Raw genomic sequence first — 12172 nt, 5'->3', positions numbered from 1 at the left:
CAAAACCATTATATAAACTCACAAAAGCTGACCCCATAGATCCTAAATCCTTTCCCCACTCCTCTTTCCATTCCTTGAAGACAGCTTTAGAGACTGCCCCTACCCAGCTCTCCCTGACTCATCCCAACCCTTTTCATTACCCACAGCCGAAGTGCAGGGCTGTGCAGTCAGAATTCTTACACAAGGACCTGGACTGCACCCTGTAGCCTTTTTATCCAAAAAACTTGACCTTACTGTTTTGCCTAGCCCGCAAGTCTGCGTGCAGCGGCCACCACCGCCCTAATACTTTTAGAGGCCCTTAAAATCACAAACTATGCTCAACTCACTCTCTACAGTTCTCATAACTTCCAAAATCTATTTTCTTCCTCACACCTGACACATATACTCTCTGCTTCCTGGCTCCTTCAGCTGTACTCACTCTTTGTTGAGTCTCCCACAATTACCATTGTTCCTGGCCCAGACTTCAATCCAGCCTCCCACATTATTCCTGATACCACAGCTGACCCCCATGACTATATCTCTCTGATCCACCTGACATTCACCCCATTTCCCCATATTTCCTTCTTTCCTGCTCCTCACCCTGATCACACTTGGTTTATTGATGGCAGTTCCACCAGGCCTAATCGCCACACACCAGCAAAGGCAGGCTATGCTATAGTACAAGCCACTAGCCTGCCTCTTAGAACCTCTGATTTCCTTTCCATCGTGGAAATCTATTCTCAAAGAATCGCCATCTGCTATTCTCCTACTCCTCAGAGATTATTTAGGCCCCCTCCCTTCCCTACACATCAAGCTTGGGGATTTGCCCTGCCCAGGACTGGCAAATTGGCTTTACTCAACACGCCCTGAGTCAGGAAACTAAAATACCTCTTGGTCTGGGTAGACACTTTGACTGGATAGGTAGAGGCCTTTCCCACAGGGTCTAAGAAGGCCACCACGGTCATTTCTTCCCTTCTGTCAGACACAGTTCCTCAGTTTGGCCTTCCCACCTCTATACAGTCCTGTAACGGACCAGCCTTTATTAGTTAAATCACCCAAGCAGTTTCTCAGGCTCTTAGTATTCAGTGAACTAATGGTCATTTAAAAACACAGCTCACCAAGCTCAGCTACCAACTTAAAAAGGACTGGACAATACTTTTACCACTTGCCCTTCTCAGAATTCAGGCCTGTCCTCGGAATGCTACAAGGTACAGCCCATTTGAGCTCCTGTATAGATGCTCCTTTTTATTAGGCCCCAGTCTCATTCCAGACACTAGACCAACTTGGACTGCGCCCCCACCAAAAAAAAAAAAAACTGTCATCTCTACTATCTTCTGTCTAGTCATACTCCTATTCACCGTTGTCAACTACTCATAAATGCCCTGCTCTTGTTTACAGTGCCTGTTTACACTGTTTCTCCAAGCCACCACAGCTGATATCTGCTGGTGCTATCCCCAAACCGCCACTCTTAACTCCCTCTTACAGTAAATAAATAATCTTTGCTGGTAGGGCTATGCTGAACCTCCTTAGGCACTCTCTAGTTAGATGCCCTAGGTCCTCCCAATTCTTAGTCCTTTAATACCTGTTTTTCTCCTTATCTTATTCCATTGTTTTTTCAATTCATACAAAATTGTATCCAGGCCATCACCAATAATTCTATAAGACAAATGTTTCTTCTAACAACCCCATGATATCACCCCTTATCACAAAATCTTCCTTCAGCTTAATCTCTCCCACTCTAGGTTCCCACGCTGCCCCTAATCCCACTCGAAGCATCCCTGAGAAACATCGCCCATTGTCTCTCCATACTACCCCCCAAAATTTTCGCCACCCCAATACTTTACCACTATTTCATTTTATTTTTCTTATTAATATAAGAAGACAGGAATGTCAGGCCTCTGAGCCCAAGCTAAGCCATCACATCCCCTGTGACCTGCAGGTACACATCCAGATGGCCAGTTCCTGCCTTAACTGATGACATTCCACCACAAAAGAAGTGAAAATGGCCTGTTCCTGCCTTAACTGATGACATTATCTTGTGAAATTCCTTCTCCTTGCTCATCCTGGCTCAAAAGCTCCCCTACTGAGCACGTTGTGACCCCCACTCCTGCCCACCAGACAACAACCCCCCTTTTTCCTTTACCTACCCAAATCCTATAAAACAGCCCCACCCCTATCTCCCTTCACTGACTCTTTTCGGACTCAGCCCGCCTGCACCCAGGTGATTAAAAGCTTTATTGCTCACACAAAACCTGTTTGGTGGTTTTTCATTGGCTCCTACAATATTATTATTACCACTTTTTTATATATGAGGAAATTGAGGCACAATATGATTAAGTGACGTGTTGAAGGTCACAGAAATGACTAATAATGCTTATCTCTTTCAAACTAAACCCCAATCATGCACATTTTTTCTTTAAAAAAAAAAACACACAGTTTAAGGGTTAAGATTGTGAAAGGAAAATATCTTGGGCCCCTTCAAGCTGGGAACTGCTCAGGGCAAATCTGCCTCCATTCTGTTTGAAGTCATCCCTCTGCTCACAGAGATAGAGGCACAGCCATCTGTCCCTCACCTACCAGTGACCTGGAAGCCCCTGAGGGGAGGGGGAGGGGGAGGGGGCGGGGGGAGGGCTTGCTTTCAGTTTTCTCCACCTTTCTGGAGGAACTAACGTACTTCTTCCATATATTGATTGATGTTTTGTGTCTCCCTAAAATGTATAAAACCAAGCTGTGCCCTGACTACCTTGGGCATAGGTCATCAGGATTCCTGAGGCTGTGTCATGGGTGCACACCCTCAATCTTGGCAAAATAAACTTTCTAAATTAACTGAGACTTGTCTCAGATTTTCTGGGTTCACATTTTGGTAACCACGGGGGGATTCTGAGTGGAGATACCCCTGACCTTTGACAAATATCCTGTTGGTGCTTGGTACCAGCATGAGCTAACTTTATGGTTCAAACCAATAGGACAATTTGCCATGGTCTCAGAGCACCCCCTCCAGAGAATCCCTGAGCTCCAAAAATTTGATTGAGATCAAAAGTTTATTTTGCTGTACAACTCCTCTTTTTGAGGGAGTTTTACTTGCTTCCAACAGGAAGGCAGGTTTTCTTGCTTCCATGATGATGAAAGGCAGACAACTCCTTTATGGAGTTTGAGCTTGCTTCCAACAGGGAAGATGAGGTTTTTTTTTTTTTTCCTTCTTCTAGGATGGTAGAGAGCAGTCTACAGCCTGAGACCCATCACCAGGTAAGAAACTGGTTTGGGATTCTGTCTTGCAGGTTGCTTTTAAATGACTAAATTTAGCATTTAACAACCAGCTGGTGTTAATTTCTGCTTACACTTAGAGCTCTCAGACATCGTATAATTTGTGTGTTCATTGTTAGTTTTGCTGAACTGTTTTGTTGTTTGTTTCTGTCTTGGTCAAATCCAAAGGGGAACCCTAAATTGTAGGGAACAAGGCCTCTGAAGTGGGAGGAAAACAGCTAGCAAAATAGAAAAAAAAAAAAAAGAAAAGATTTTAATTTTAACTGCTTAAGGGGCTTTATTTACATAATAAGGGCACCTTTATGCCAGGCAGACCGAACTGAAAGAGCAATGGCTGTACTTCTGAAATAGCAGCATTTTGTCCTAGCTGAAATATGGTAATAAGACTTTCAAAAAAAATTTTTTAAGGAGCTCAGTGATTAAAAGCCAACTTAATTAAAAGGCTAACATCCAAGATGTATGAGTGTCTGTGTGCAAGTTTGTATTTGAAAGGCCTTCATGTTTGTGTTTTTCTCTCCTAATACCTTTTTCTTTTTTTTTTTTTTGAGCAAAAGTTTTTTTTTTTCTTTTTCTTAGTTGACTGAATTCTGTTTTCACCTGATTTTTTTTTTTTTTTCTAAAATAGCTATTGCAACAGAGGCTACTCTTTGGTTTTCAAGAAAGAGTGTGGCTGCGCGTAGTGGCTCATGCCTGTCATCCCAACACTTTGGGACACCGAGGCGGGAGGATCACGAGGTCAGGAGTTCAAGACCAGCATGGACAACCTGGTGAAACCTCATCTCTACTAAAAATACAAAAATTAGCTGGGCATGGTGGTGCGTGCCTGTAATCCCAGCTACTCAGGAGGCTGAGGCAGGAGAATTGTTTGAACCGGGACCCAAGAGGTGAGGTTGCAGTGAACCGAGGTCATGCCACAGCACTCCAGCCTGTGCTGCAGAGCAAGACCTCATCACACACAAAAAAAGCGTAGTTTAATTTTATATATAATTTGGCTCAAAGAAAAATAAAAGCATCTCCCTCTAGCACCACCAGATTTTCTTCTCTCTGTACCTTATGATGCAAATTTTGCTATTTGATTTTCACCTGAGTTGCTTCCTTTAATGTGCAAATTTAAGGCTATTTAGCTGACAACTGCCTAGGGTTGTGAAAGAGGTTATCAAGAATCTGAAAGTCTAAGATAGAAAAAAAAAAAAAAAATAGGGTGGGGGTTTCTTTATAAACCTATAAAATGTACTTCTATGGTCATGCCTAATATACATTGACATGTATTTATATGTTCTGTACAAACTGTTTCACTGCTAAAAATATATAAAAGAGCTCTAATTAATTGGCTTAAAGAAAATAAAAGCACTTAAATCAGATACTAAAAAAGAAACGACTAGTCAAATGCTTTTTCAAGTTTATGTAACTTAAGTAAAATCTTTAATAAATAAGCTAGCTTTAAAATTATTGGTAAAGTAATATTAAAAGTGTCTTAAGGAATTACCAACATATATTTGTGTTGCATTTATTAATCAAGCAAATTTTATACTCATCTCTGTCAAATATATTTTTGTCAAAATTTGGCATAGGAGACACAAAATTATAAACCCAGCCCAAATCAGAATGATCTTTGTTTGTGTAATTTTTAATAAATTAGACATTTATATGGGTTTAATGAAAATAGCTGCATCTTGAATTTAGTAAGATTACCTTAACTTCTAATCCTGTGGTTTTAGGCAGTTTGGTTCACAGCCAATAAAGAGGTTTATTTTGGGAAAGGACTCTTATTGTCTTTGTTTCAAAGCTAAACTTTAAGTTCCTCTCAAAGTTACTTTGGCCTATGCCCAGGAATGAACAAGGACAGTTTGGATGTTAAGAGCAAGACGGAGTCAGTTAGGTCCAATCTTTTTTCACCGCCTCAATTATAATTTTCCAATGGTAGTTTCATAACTTTAAATCATGACTATCACAGTTTTCATAAATAATCTAGGTAAACAATTACAATAAAATAAGTAAATGTAATGGAATAAATACTTGTAGTCAAACTGGTCTTAATTTAGAATATACGGTTATATTAAATTAAATGATAGATATTTCATTATTTGAGTATTTTCCAATAAATATATACTGTAGGAAAATATTCTTGCTAAAAGAAAGTGTCCTTTTTTAAAAAAAGGTGAACAAGTTTTGATTAATTCAAAGTTTATTTAAAGGTTATGTATAAAACAAGGTAAAAGGAACCAGGAGTAAAAAAAATATGTAAAGAAAGTTGTAAAAATTAAGAGGTTTTTTTTTTGAGGTAAAAAAGCTTAAAGATAAATAATTTTATTTAAGAAATAATCTTCTGTGGTAAATTTAGTCCTAAAATAAAATAACTGGTTGTTTAAAAAGGAGGGATGTTCAGGAAAACCAAAAAGTCTGAACATGTGATGAACAGTCAGTGTAAGTCACAATAAGAAGATTTATATATTTTTTTTAAATTATGTAATTAAATTGTCATATTATTAAGTTTTGGTTTGCTTAACAAAAGTGAGATACAATGTTTTTTTTAACTAAGGCTATTACATCCATGTATCTTCCTGTATGTGCTTTTAAAGTCCTTATAATACTGAGTTACAGGGCTTTAACTCCTAAGTCTAAAAAGGACACCAAGTCCTGCTAAATCTTAAACACTGACAGCAATTAAAGCCTCATCTTTAGGCCCTGTAGAAGATGCCAATCAAAATAAACTGCATTCCTGAGACACAGGGCAAAAGAATTAAAGCTATTAAGTTCCTCAAGGCCCAGTGACTATCATGGAAGAGGTGGACATGTAAGATTACAAGGGCCGAATTTGAAAAATAAAATATATTCAGTTTCTCTATAAATTAATCATTAGTGTCAAAGGCACACTGATGCAAAACCAGTATATGGCCCCCTGTGTCAGATTAACAAGATTTTCTTGAAGCATTAACCAACTCCTTAATAAAGGTTATAAAAGGCCTATGGAAGTTATATTTTATAATCAAGATTAAATTTTATAGATTGTTTACAAAATTTTGAAAAAGAAAAGTAATTGGCTTCTTGCTATTTTTATTAGGGCTTGTTTAGAAAATTAAGTCTCCTATCTCAAAGAATGAAGGTCTTCATCTTTTTTTTTTTTTTTTAATCCTCGAGTTATCACTTTGGTTAAATAAATGACTTTACAATGACCTGTAATCCTCTTTTGTAATACCAAGTGTTTTAAACCTTTTATATTTGATGAACTTCCCAAAACTAAATTATAAATTATATCTTTTTCTAATCTAATTAAACCTTTAAGACATTAGATTTCCTAAAGTCCAAAAATCACATATGTTGGCTTATTTGGTATAACAATTTTACAGGAAGCATTTGTCAAACATGAAATGTTGTTTGGTTTTCTTTGGGTTGTATTTGTAGGAATATGTTATTGGTATGTGTTCCAAAATTATGAGAAACTCCTATAATTCTGATATAACAGTGTACATTATCAGTAATCATAATTGTTATGTTAAAATTATTGTGTGCCACAGAGTTAACAAATTTCCTTGTCAATTGTGTCTTTGAACTACGGCTGCCTTAAAACTTTTTTTTCATTCATGGACAATTGTTGTCTTATTTGGGCCTCTTTAGAAGGTGGTTTTATAATCAGCTATAAAACTCCAACAGGTGCTCTGAAATGCAGGTTTCTGATAACTTTGGGGATAGTGACATCAGAATAGAGGAAAAGCTTTCAGGACTCATGAAGAGCTAAAATGTTCATGAGTCTCAAGCAGAACAGGAATTAACTTCATGGATGGAACCAATCTTTTTGACTTTTGCTTAAAATGTTTGCTGATCCTTTTTTTTATTTTTCAGAACTTTTCTTTTGAGCTATTGACAGCTTTTAACAATTTAGTATACTTCTTATGAATAAAATTTGGAGCATATTTGTTTCTTTCTACCTTTGGAATTTGGAAACTATTTGTGACTATTGTTAACTTATGGCAATACAGTTATTTGCATAAGTGTAATTAGAATATGTTTTCATTTGTAACAGGACACAATTGGAGAAATTATTTTACCAAGGCTTTGACTGGAATGATGTGCTTTCCTTTAAAGAATAAACTTGACTTATGGAGCCAATAAAGCCCTTTTGAAAAACTGGCCTCATGTTTTATGTACACAGTCCATGTGCAGGGGTTCTGACCTGTGGTAAGTGAAGAATGTTACTTTCTGACAGGCACAGAAACCCCCAGGTTCATCTTGGAACCTCAAGAGGAGAGGAAATTCACCCAGTTCATAGGTATTTGATGGCACAAAGTCATGGCTGGGCTTGGCTTTAAAAAGTCTTGTCTGAGATTCATCCTATGGAACAAAGTTCCATCAAAGCCAATTTAAAAGCCTATGTAAAAAATAATTATGCTTGCTGTGCTGTATACAAATAATTAGGCCAAGTATAGTAAGCAAACCATTTCTACTATGATTTGTCTTTAGTAAAATGAGAAACTTGAGAGAGAAAAAAAAATTATGTTTTAAAATGATTGTATGCCTATTGTTAGATTCTAGTCTTGCCTAATGTTTTATTTTTCAGTGTTTATTATTTTCTACAGTTTGGACTGAATTCTAATTTTTCTAGGCTACAACTCTTCAAAATAATGTTTTTAATTTTTTCTCCTTTTTTTCCATTTTTCCTAATTTGAAGTTACTGAAAACTAAGCTGTGCTTTCTTGAAACCCTGCAAACTGAAGCCAGACAACTTAAACTTAAAAGAAAATAAAAGCAACCCATTTACATACATAAACCACTTTCATACCTGCCTACTAATGTATGGACTTCAGAGTAATGTGGCCTATATCAATTTTTCCAAGATTGTTCGTTTGTTGTTGTTTTTTCTCCCTTTCTCCCCTCTATTTTCTCTTCACAGGACATGAGACTTCACAATCTGCTAAAAATGAGCTTTTGGGACCTACTCATCTAGAAATAAACCATCCTAGCCATGAGAGATCAGATGAAACCTGAAGCCAGAGACTTATTTTTTTGTAAAATGCTTTCTACAAAAGATTTGAAAAAGAAAAGGGGGGAAATGTGAAAGGAAAATATCTTGGGCCCCTTCAAGCTGGAAACCACTCAGGGCAAATCTCCCTTGCATTCTATTCAACGTAATCCCTCTGCTCACAGAGATAGATGCATATTCTGATTGGGCTTGCTTTAAGTTGTTTCTGTTTTTCTGGACAGAAATAATGGACTCCTTATATATATTGATTGATATTTCATGTCTGCCTAAAATGTACAAAACCAAACTGTGCCCCGACTACCTTGGGCACATGTCATCAGGATTTCCTGAGGCTGTCATGGGTGCGTCCTCAACTTTGTCAAAATAAACTTTTAAATTAACTGAGATCTGTCTCCGATTTTCTGAGTTCTCAAGATTATTCCCTAGCTGTTAGAATTGTGGCCTTCTTTTTCATTGTTTCCAGAATTACATATTGGTGTTTAACAATAGCTGATTGAGTTGTTAATCTCTTGTGAATTTATTTTGGTTGTTCAGCTATTGTTTGGGATTTTTTTAAGTTATTTAAAATTTTCCAATTATACTAAAGATCTATCAGCAGCTTTTTAATAGGAATGTCCAAAAGTTGGAGTTTGAGAGAAGTGGAGGTAAGAAGGAATTTTGATCAATGTGCAAGCGTTACTTAAAAAAAAATTAAGTTGAACAGAAACTTAAGCCACCTTAAATGTTACACCAATTTCTTAAGGACAGTACACTATATATAGGCCTGATTTTGCACTTATATCTGCATGAGAAAAAAATGAAAATTTAAGTTGCTATAGTCTCATGAAAGCATCTTTTGAAACTTAACACTTGATAGTCATTAAAAGAAGGAAATATGGTCTTTAGCAGGGAAAGAAAGAACTCATTAGCTATCAGTATTTTGTTTCACTTGATGTTATCATTTAAAATAAGTTAACAAGTTAGTATTCTGGCCGGGCGCGGTGGCTCATGCCTGTAATCCCAGCACTTTGGGAGGCTGAGGCGGGCGGATCACGAGGTCAGGAGATCGAGACCATCCTGGCTAACACGGTGAAACCCCGTCTCTACTAAAAATACAAAAAATTAGCCAGGCGAGGTGGCGGGCGCCTGTAGTCCCAGCTACTCGGGAGGCTGAGGCAGGAGAATGGCGTGAACCCCGCGGGGCGGAGCCTGCAGTGAGCCGAGATCGCGCCACTGCATTCCAGCCTGGGCGACAGCGAGACTCCGTCTCAAAAAAAAAAAAAAAAAAAAAACAAGTTAGTATTCTAATTATAATATGACTATCACAAAAATGAATTACTTTACCAAGGCAGTCAAATTTCTATGGAAATTGTACTGGATGTGAATAAAAGGCCTATGCTTAGAGTCTTATCTTCCATTTTATAGTTCTGTGGCCTTGGGCAAGATACTTTAAGCTCGCTGATCTTTAGTTTCTTCACTTTTAAAGTGAAGATACTAAAATAGCTTATATTTCATAAGGATAAACTAGATAAAATTACCAAGGCTAAAACATATTGATATTTGTTAAGCCAAAATTCTTTAAAGAATCCTTTGACTAAATTAAAACTGAAAAGCTTAAAACAATTAGATTAATAAAGTCCAGCCATATAAAAGGTGAAAGCAGAACTGCCTGCTAGCATTACTATTTAATTAGTATTACTATTAAATTAATTTACATTCGCATTAAATCTTATAATTTATATTTATATATATATTAGAAATATAATTTATTTATCAAGACAACTGTGTATACCATTAATTAGTTATTATGTGATAGCTGATCTGATATTTAAATGCAAGTTAAGGGTGTGATAACAGTATCCACACTATTGTCATAGTGGCCATTTGCCCTCTATCTAAATGAGAAAAAGTATTTTGGTGAACATTTAAGAAATCTGGATATTTTTCTGAATTAAAAATATTTTTCAGGTGGAGCCAAATGTCTAAGTTATTCATTATCATCATTTACACAATGTAATAGAAGCCTTACTCAAACCCAGATAGTTCCCTTTTTCACACTAACATGTACATTCTATTGTCTGCCGAATCTGGATATGAAAAGTGAAGAGAAGCTAAAATATTAATCCCATCTAACTAAGAAGGCTAATGTAAAACTAGTAAAAAATATAAGAATATCTTTTTGTTCCTTGTACAGTATTATCTATAGCAACCAATAAATTATAGTGCATATCAAATTAAACTGAACCATCTCTCTTCCCTATCCCCATTCTCTTTCCCTCCATCCTTTCCTCTCCATCCATCGCTCTGATCATCTTTCTTTCTCTTTCTCATTTCTTTGTCCCTCACCCATCTCGTTTTTCCTTTCACTGCACTCCTTTGTCTGTCATTTCTGTATGATCCTTCTTTCATATGTAGACCAGATCAGCTTCTTTAAAACAACAATGGCCAGGACTAGCAAAAGCTCTAGTTCCTCGTATCTTCACTACTAAAAAGGAAGCACAGGTCACTAGCCTGGGAATGGGCGTTGATTTGCCCACTTTGAGTCAGATGTCTGTGTCTGGCCTAAGCATAGCTTAGATTAAGTTCTTATTTCCAAGACAGAGGATTCTAAGAAGGTAAAAGCTCCCATTTGAACCAAATGGTTGGGAGAATTTTCCAGATACGAGGGATGCTGCTTTTATCAGAAAAACTATATATGGCCTTTCTTCAGGTTTTCAGAACTATATAAAAACTGAAAGAGCAAAGGAGAGACCTGAGGTAAAATGTATACTTCAGGGACTATTTAAACATTAGGTAGTCAGAACTTGAATTAGAGCAGTAATAGTGGACAATAGCAATCAATCCATGGAATAACACAGAAAAACCTATGACATTTTTCTGAAGCATTTTTTTGGTTTGGTTTGGTTTTTTGAGATGGAGTCTCGCTCTGTCACCCAGGCTGGAGTGCAGTTGCGCAATCTCGGCTCACTGCAATCTCTGCCTCCTGGTTCAAGCGATTCTCCTGCCTCAGCCTCCTGAGTAGCTGGGACTACAGGCGCATGCCACCAAGCCCGGCTAATTTTTTGTATTTTTAGTAGAGACAGGGTTTCACCGTGTTAGCCAGGATGGTCTTGATCTCCTGATCTCGTGATCTGCCCACCTCAGCCTCCCAAAGTGCTGGGGGGGATTACAGGCGTGAGCTACCACGCCTGGCCTCTGAAGTATATTTTCTAAAGTTGCATAACAATGTCAATGTATCAAGGAATAAACCAAGGTTTTTTATCTGTGAAGTGATCTAAAATTAACTAGAATTAGTCAATACATCCATTTAAAGCTTTTTATAAAAGCTACATCCTTCTCTTTCTACTTTCTGAGCTCTCTTTGCCTGAGAGCAAACTATTATACTTTGGCAAATTTGTTTTCTGGCATTCATCAAGAAGCTGCACACAATCAAACAGCAGAAGACCATGTCTGTTCCTGTTCTAGGTGAGATGAAAGCAAATAAAAAGGCTTGCAAATGGCATAAAGCCTCACAAACCCATTTCTGGTTTGGGATCCAGCCTAGAGCGGAGTAATGGATATTTCGGCTCCTGGTTTGCCTGCTTCCACCTCCAAAGTTTGTTTACTCTTCATGATTCATGATAATACCAATATTCTCCTAGTGCCTAAATTTTGTATCCACAAATGTATTCCCTTTTTCATTTCCATTCAATTACCTAGTACTACCAGTACTTAAAACGTTTTGGGTTCTGTAAATTTCTAGATATTGCACTTACATTTTCTCATTTAATTTTTCTTAATCTTTACAATAGTTCTGTCAGTTATTTTTATTCTCATGTTTGAATAGAAAAAAAGAAATAAAATAGGGAACAAAGATTAAAGAAATTACAAAGGGTCAAATGAGTAGTAAATAGGTGTGGGTTTCAGTCACAGGTATGGCTGACGCTATTACCCATGTTCTTTCCACTTCACCTACTGCAGCATTCAATTTCT

General features: G+C 37.2%; 1 long non-coding RNA gene across 1 annotated transcript; it reads left to right on the top strand.

The window, feature by feature from the left end:
• Nucleotides 1-3136: 3136 nt before the first annotated feature.
• On the top strand, nt 3137-8404 carry LOC107974112 (uncharacterized). Its single transcript, XR_008547833.1, has 4 exons — nt 3137-3225; nt 3869-4127; nt 7265-7419; nt 8132-8404. It is a non-coding gene; the product is annotated as an uncharacterized LOC107974112 (long non-coding RNA).
• Nucleotides 8405-12172: the final 3768 nt, after the last annotated feature.

This window comes from Pan troglodytes, chromosome 3, assembly GCF_028858775.2.
Source record: "Pan troglodytes isolate AG18354 chromosome 3, NHGRI_mPanTro3-v2.0_pri, whole genome shotgun sequence".
Classification (NCBI taxonomy): Eukaryota; Metazoa; Chordata; class Mammalia; order Primates; family Hominidae; genus Pan; species Pan troglodytes.
This window is presented reverse-complemented; position numbering and strand designations above follow the sequence as displayed.